Source organism: Cervus elaphus, chromosome 7 (genome assembly GCF_910594005.1).
Source record: "Cervus elaphus chromosome 7, mCerEla1.1, whole genome shotgun sequence".
NCBI lineage: Eukaryota > Metazoa > Chordata > Mammalia > Artiodactyla > Cervidae > Cervus > Cervus elaphus.
This window is the reverse complement of record NC_057821.1, coordinates 17,255,864-17,263,457: the sequence shown is the minus strand read 5'-3', so window position 1 is coordinate 17,263,457 and position 7,594 is coordinate 17,255,864. Positions and strand designations below refer to the sequence as shown.

The 7,594-nt window shown below is 39.7% G+C and overlaps 1 pseudogene; it reads right to left on the bottom strand.

Annotated features, from left to right (window-relative positions):
- Nucleotides 1-1,403: 1,403 nt before the first annotated feature.
- Nucleotides 1,404-2,520, bottom strand: LOC122697080 (annotated as a pseudogene).
- Between the last annotated feature and the right edge of the window lie 5,074 nt (nucleotides 2,521-7,594).

Here is a 7,594-nt window from a genome sequence, read left to right as displayed (position 1 = left end):
AGAAATTAGTAAAGATTTGGTGCCCAGGCTTGGAGCAAAGAATTAGAAGGAAAAGTGGAATCCCTAATCTCTCAATGAAGACGGAAATATCAGTCAGCAGAAGGAAGCTGGATCCAGGAGAAAGGTGAATCATGATGTGGACTATAGAGGACATACATGTTGAGGGATGTGTGTGGTTATTTATAGCAAGGAGTTTGCTAGGGGCTTGAATCATAATTATGGGTATAATTGTTTGGGTATAAAGAGGATGAATGACAAATTTTAAATATGGGTTTCAAATAGATTGGCTTTCAACCCAATTTTTCACCAATCCTTCTCCCTTTTGGGGAATATTTTCCTAGAAAAATTTATTCCTTATTTTACAGAAAAGTCACTATGTTCTGTAAATGAATTTCCTGGACAGAATTCATTATCTGGCCAGTGGGAGGAAGGCTTCTTATGTAAGACAGTCTCCTTGTCCACTTAGGTATTGATTTGATTTAAAAAAAAAAAAAAAAAAAAACCCTCCACCATTTGTATGCAGTTGTGCCTGTTCATTTTCAATGAAAAATTATAGCAACACAGAGACAGAAATTCTCCTTCCATAGTGCCTGCCATTTCACTACATGTAATTGGGCTTCTAATAAAAAGATTCATGTATTGGTGATGTTCTTCTAAGGGACCTTTCTAGGGCAGTTATGGGCTGGAGGTATAGATACTCTGGTCAAATATGAAAGAGAACTTTTAAATTCTGGATAACTTTCTGAGATAGCAATGTATTTCTTGATTCCTAGGGACTTTATGAATGGAATGGACTGAAATATGTTTTTTATGGTTTAGTTATTCATCTGTGTGAAGGAGAGTACAAAATCAGATACTCTTTCAAGATCCTTTTCTAGTTCTGGGTTTTTACATATTTAAAATTCAAGAGCACAAATAAATTTTAAGCTTTCCATTTTATTTTGCCCCTAAGGCACATAAATAGAGCATGGGAATGGTAAATGGAAAGAAAAATTATAAACTTGAGTTTAAACTTCTTTTTCCTTAAAATAACAAAGCTATGATTTGCCATATACTCTGTACAGCTTTGGAAGAGAATCCGTCCCCCATTTATTCCTAAGAATTATTATATTCAGGAGAAAGACATGGGGAAGAGTTTTTATAAATAAAATTTTATTCAAGATTGGCAGCCATTGTAAATAGATAACAAATGAGAACTGGCTATATAGCACAGGGAACTTGACTCAGTGCTCTGTAGTGACCTAAATGGAAAGGAAATCTAAAAGAGGGGATGTATGCATACGTGTGGCTGATTGGCTTTTTTTTTTTTATATTGTATGTTTTTTTACTTAATACATTCAGAGACTTATATAAATTAGCTATTTATTAAAAATGTTACTCTCAACTATGTTAACTTCATGTGTTTCAAGAGAATACTGTATATACACAACCTGATTTGCTATAACAGAATTTTCAGAAGCTATACAAATCTTTAGTTACAAATCAACTTAAACTTTTTTGGAAATAATTTCTACTAAAGATTCGTAATTAGCACAGTCCTTCAATGACTGTACAAGTTCATCCAGTAGGTACTCTCCTTGCATAAAAGTTTCAAGATCATGAAATGACTTGTTTATTCTGTGATCTGTGACCCAGTTCTGTGGAAAATTATATGTTCTTATTTTCTCTGACCTTCCTTTTGTGCCAATCTGAATCTTCCTAGCATTGTATTGTTTACTTGTTTCTTCTTCTAGCTGCAGGCTGTACAGTTTTGCACGTAACTTTTTCATAGCCATCTCTTTATTTTTCAGTTGAGATCTTTCTTGTTGGCATTCGGAAACAATACCCGTTGGGAGATGAACGATCCAGACAGCACTGTCCGTGGTGTTCACATGCTGCCCCCCGGCTCCACTGGCTCGCTTAGTATCAATCCTCAAATCCTTAGGATTAATCACCAGGTTAATCTCGGTGGGCTGGGGTAAGATGGTTACAGTCACGGTGCTGGTGTGGGTGCGGCCTTGCTTCTCTGTCCTGGGCACTCTCTGGACTCTGTGCACACCTCCTTCAAACTTCATGTGCTTATAGGCTTCTGAACCCGCAATGCTGGCGGACGCATGTCTAAGGCCACCTATTTCACTTGGAAAATATTCCAGGGTTTCAAAATGCCATCTTTTAAATGCAGCATACTGCTGATACATATCAAATATCTCTGAGGTAAACAACATTGCCTCCTGACCCCCAACTCCTGCAGTTACCTCCAGGATCAAATCATTTTTATCTGTTTCTTCTGAGGGAACCAAAGTAAGATAATCTGATGCTTTAATTGAGCTATTTCTTTTTCACATGAAGTTATTTCATTTTCGGCAAGTTTCCTTAAGTCCTCATTTTCATCTGGCACTCGAGGAAGGTCCGCAGAGGTCCGCCGTGGGCAAACAGCTCCTCCAGGGGTAGGTTACCGCAGCTCAGGTGTTGGCGGGCCGGGACAACATCCCGACGGGCCCAAAAGCCCCGAAAAACATTCCAAAGTAACCGGGAGCGCATAACTACAGCCAGTCCACCAGGGCAGACAAGACCCGGAAGTCTGATTGGCTTTTTGATGTACAGCACAAATTAATACAACATTGTAAAGCAACTATCCTCCAATTTTAAAAAAGAGGGTTGGCAGCCATTCATGTTCGAGGAAATAATAATAGGGCAATAACTCCTTATTGCCAAATTCAGATTTAAATTGAAGAAAGTAGGGAAAACCATTCAGGTATGACCCAAATCATCCCCTTAACGATTATACAGTGGAAATGACAAATAGATTCAAGGGATTAGATCTGATAGACAGAGTGCCTGAAGAACTATGGACAGAGGTTCGTGACATTGTACAGGAGGCAGGGATCAAGACCATCCCCAAGGAAAAGAAATGCAAAAAGGCAAAATGGTTGTCTGAGTAGGCCTTACAAATAGCTGTGGAAAGAAGAGAAGCAAAAGGCGTACTGTTGTCCATAGTGGTTCTATCAGTTTGCATTCCCGCCAACAGTGTAAGTGGGCTCCCTTTTCTCCACACCCTCTCCAGCATTTATTCTTTGATGATGGCCATTCTGACCAATGTGAAATGATACTTCATTGTGGTTTTGATTTGCATTTCTCTGATAATGAGCGATATTGAGCATCTTGTAATACCTGGAATGACTTTTATTTCTTGACCAAGTTCTGACTGACTGGATAACATGATTGGATAACATGGTTCAAAACTTCTAGAGTACTTCTTCCTGCTAAGTGACTGGGGTCCATATCATAGATCACAGATGACCTCATTACCAGAAGGTCAAATAAATGAAAGAAGATGGGGCTTCAGAGAATTGTACAGGCATATAAATGCCTTGTTTCTCCTTTGCCTGAAATGGAGCAAAACTAACCAGATGAAATTAAACCCATGAAAACATCTTTTATATGGGCTCCTCTGGGTCATAGGGTGAACTTGCCTCCTTCTCTCTGTTATCTAATAATGGCCTTCTCCTATTCCCCCTTGCTATCTCTTCTATTTCTTAAATGACTTCATCTGTAAGGATAAAAAACTATACAGTGGAAACAATATCAACTTTTGAAATTGGAGCATAAGATTAATGGGCATGATTTGAAAAACAGAAATTGTAATATTAATGATGATGAAAAACTGTTAAAATGAGTCAGGAAGAAAATAGCGTCTGAAGAGGCCTTAAAAATAGCTGTGAAAAGAAGAGAAGTGAAAAGCAAAAGAGAAAAGGAAAGATATACCCATTTGAATGCAGAGTTCCAAAGAATAGTAAGGAGAGGTAAAAAAGGCTTCCTCAGTGATCAGTGCAAAAAAATAGGGGAAAATAATAGAATGGGAAAGACTAGAGATCTCTTCAAGAAAATTAGAGATGCAAAGATGAGCACAATAAAGGACAGAAATGGTATGGACCTAACAGAAGCAGAAGATATTAAGAAGAGGTGGCAAGAATACACAGAAGAACTATACAAAAAAGATCTTCACGACCCAGATAATCAAGAAGGTGTGATCACTCACCTGCAGCCAGACATCCTGGAATGTGAAGTCTAGTGAGCCTTAGGAAGCATCGCTACAGACAAAGTTAGTGGAGGTGATGGAATTCAAGTTGAGCTATTTCAAATCCTAAAAGATGATGCTGTAAAAGTGCTGCACTCAGTATGTCAGCAAATATGGAAAACTCAGCAGTGGCCACAGAAAAAGTCAGTTTTCATTCCAATCCCAAAGAAAGGCAATGCCAAAGAATGCTCAAACTACCTCACAATTGTACTCTTCTCACACACTAGCAAAGTAATGCTCAAAATTCTCCAAGCCAGGCTTCAGCAATACGTGAACCATGAACTTCCAGATGCTGGTTTTAGAAAAGGCAGAGGAACCAGAGACCAAATTGCCAACATCTGCTGGATCATCTAAAAAGCAAGAGAGTTCCAGAAAAACATCTATTTCTGTTTTATTGACTATGCTAAAGCCTTTGACTGTGTGGATCACAATAAACTATGGAAAGTTCTTAAAGAGATGGGAATACCAGACCACCTGACCTGCCTCTTCAGAAACCTGTATGCAGGTCAGGAAGCAACAGTTAGAACTGTTGGACCAACAAACTGGTTTCAAATAGGAAAAGGTGTACGTCAAGGCTGTATATTGTCACCCTGCTTATTTAACTTATATGCAGAGTACATCATGAGAAACGCTGGGCTGGAAGAAGCACAAGCTGGAATCAAGATTGCTGGGAGAAATATCAATAACCTCAGATATGCAGATGACACCACCCTTATGGCAGAAACTGAAGAAGAACTAAAGAGCCTCTTGATGAAAGTGAAAGAGGAGAGTGAAAACGTTGGCTTAAAGCTCAACATTCAGAAAACTAAGATCATGGCATCTGGTCCCATCACTTCACGGCAAATAGATGGGGAAACAGTACAAACAGTGTAGACTTTATTTTTTTGGGCTCCAAAATCACTGCAGATGGTGATTGCAGCCATGAAATTAAAAGATGCTTACTCCTTGGGAGGAAAGTTATGACCAACCTAGACAGCATATTAAAAAGCAGAGACAAAAAAAAAAAAAGCAGAGACATCATTTGCCAACAAAGGTCCATCTAGTCAAGGCTATGGTTTTTCCAGTAATCATGTATGGATGTGAGAGTTGGACTGTAAAGAAAGCTGAGCGCCAAAGAATTGATGCTTTTGAACTGTGATGTTGGAGAAAACTCTTGAGAGTCCCTTGGACTACAAGGAAATCAAACCAATCCATCCTCAAGGAGATCAGTCCTGGGTGTTCATTGGAAAGACTGATGTTGAAACTGAAACTCCAAAACTTTGGCTACCTGATGTGAAGAACTGACTCATTTGAAAAGACCCTGATGCTGGGAAAGATTGAAGGCAGGAGGAGAAGGGGATGACAGAGGATGAGATGGTTGGATGGCATCACCGACTCAACGGACATGAGTTTGGGTAGACTCTGGGAGCTGGTCATGGACAGGGAGGCCTGGCATTCTGCAGTCCATGGGATCGCAAAGAGTTGGACATGACTGAGTGACTAAACTGAATTGAACTGTTCAGAATTTATCATGTACTGTATCAGGCACTACTGGTGATGCAATGATTAAAAAACTGATCTGCTTGTAAGAAGCTAGATGAGAGAAGAAGTAAATTTTACTGTAGTGAACAACAATGACTGAAACATAAAAAGACTGATCCTTTTCCAGAAAAGAAGTCTAGGGGAGATAAGCCAGGGTTGGACTAGTGGTTTCATAGTCTTTGGACTCTGGCCTCCTTCTATCTATTTCATCATCCTTAACTGAAGGTCCATAATGAAGGTCACTGCATAACCCAAGATAGCTTTCTCTTTTTTTTAACTTTATATTGGAGTATAGCCGATTAACAATGTTGTGATAGTTTCAGGTGGACAGCAAAGGGATTCAGCCATACATATACATGTATCCATTCTCCCCCAAACTCCCTTCCCATCCATACTGCCACATAACATTTAGCAGAGTTCCCTGTGTTATACAGTAGGTTCTTGTTGGTTGTCCATTTTAAACATAACAGTGTGTACATGTCCATCCCAAACTCCCTAACTATCCCATCTCCCAGCAACCATAAGTTCCTTCTCTGGTCTGGGAGTCTGCTTTTGTTTTGTAAATAAGTTCATTTGTATCATTTCTTTTTAGATTCCACATATAAGGGATATCATACAATATTTCTCCTTCTCTGTCTGACTTACTTCACTCAGTACGACAATCTCTAGGTCATTCCATATTGCTGCAAATCACATTATTCAAGATGGCTTTCTTAGCTGTAGCCGTCCCCTCTTCACCCCAGGCAGCAGGAAGGTGGAAGGAGGAAAGGACAAAATGTTTAGCCCCCATCTGAATTTGTCCTCCTTTATCTGTCTTCCTGTAAGTTCCAAAAAACTTTTCTCTTTATATCTCATTAATCAGAATTTAGTCACATGACCATACTTGTAAAGGGAGACTGGAGAGGGTAATTTCTTTAAAAAAAATTATATTTATTTTTATTTTTTGGATGTGCTAGATTTTCATTGCTGCGTGAGGGCTTTCTCTAGTTGTGGAGAGAAGGGGCTATTCTCTAGTTCTGGTACATGGGCTTCTCATTGCGGGGGCTTCTCTTGCTGAGGAGCACAGGCCCTAGAGTGCATGGGCTTCAGTAGCTGTGGCTCACAGGCTTAGTTGCCCTGTGGTATGTCTTCCCGGATCAGGAGTGGAACCTGTGTCCCCTGCATTGCCAGGCGGATTCTTAACCACTGGACTGCCAGGAAAGCCCCGGAGAGACCAATTTCTATTAGAAAGTTCTACTCTAATAGAGGGTGGCAATGTACCTCTATTACTGAAAAGTGGGGTATTGAATGGATATTGGGTGGCAATTGACAATTTCTGCTGTAGGAAGTTAAAATCTATTTGGGGAAATAAGAACCTGTAGGCTTGAAAAGACAATGAATAGTCTATTGGGAAGGACCAAGCCATGGGTTGCCAAAATTTGGAGGAGGAAGAATAGGTGTCAAGGCTTCTTGGAAGAACTGAGATTTGAACTCCCCTTTGAAGATAAGAAGGATTCAATAGGCACAAAAGTTTGGGAGGGCACCCCAGCAGGAGGCATTGACCTGAGCAGAAGCCTAGAAGCTGGACAATGCAGATCAGCCTCGGGACAGGAGCAACAGAGACCAAATGTTAAACTTCGATGTAATGGAGTCTTTGGCTGAAAAAGGAAGGAATAGGACTGATTTTTTAAAAATTCCCTAAGGCAAAAGTTCCAAGACCACTTAGCCAGGACAAAACATGACTACTGAATTTGCTTCCCTATTACTGGAATTGACAATCCTATATGCCATAAACAACTCATGCCAGCAGAAACGATCGCGTTATTTACTCCAATGAGTTCCCCTAGTTTTTGGATTGTCCAAAATAACACATAGAGTGTACCCAGTGAATGAATATATGACAGCAGCAATCAAAATAAACACATAGGATGCCTGAGACTATAGCCAGAGGCTAATATTCATTAAATAGGGGAAGGAAAAAAACCCGACAAAGAGAAGGTTCTGTGTCTCTTTCCTAAATATTAATTGTTTATTTCA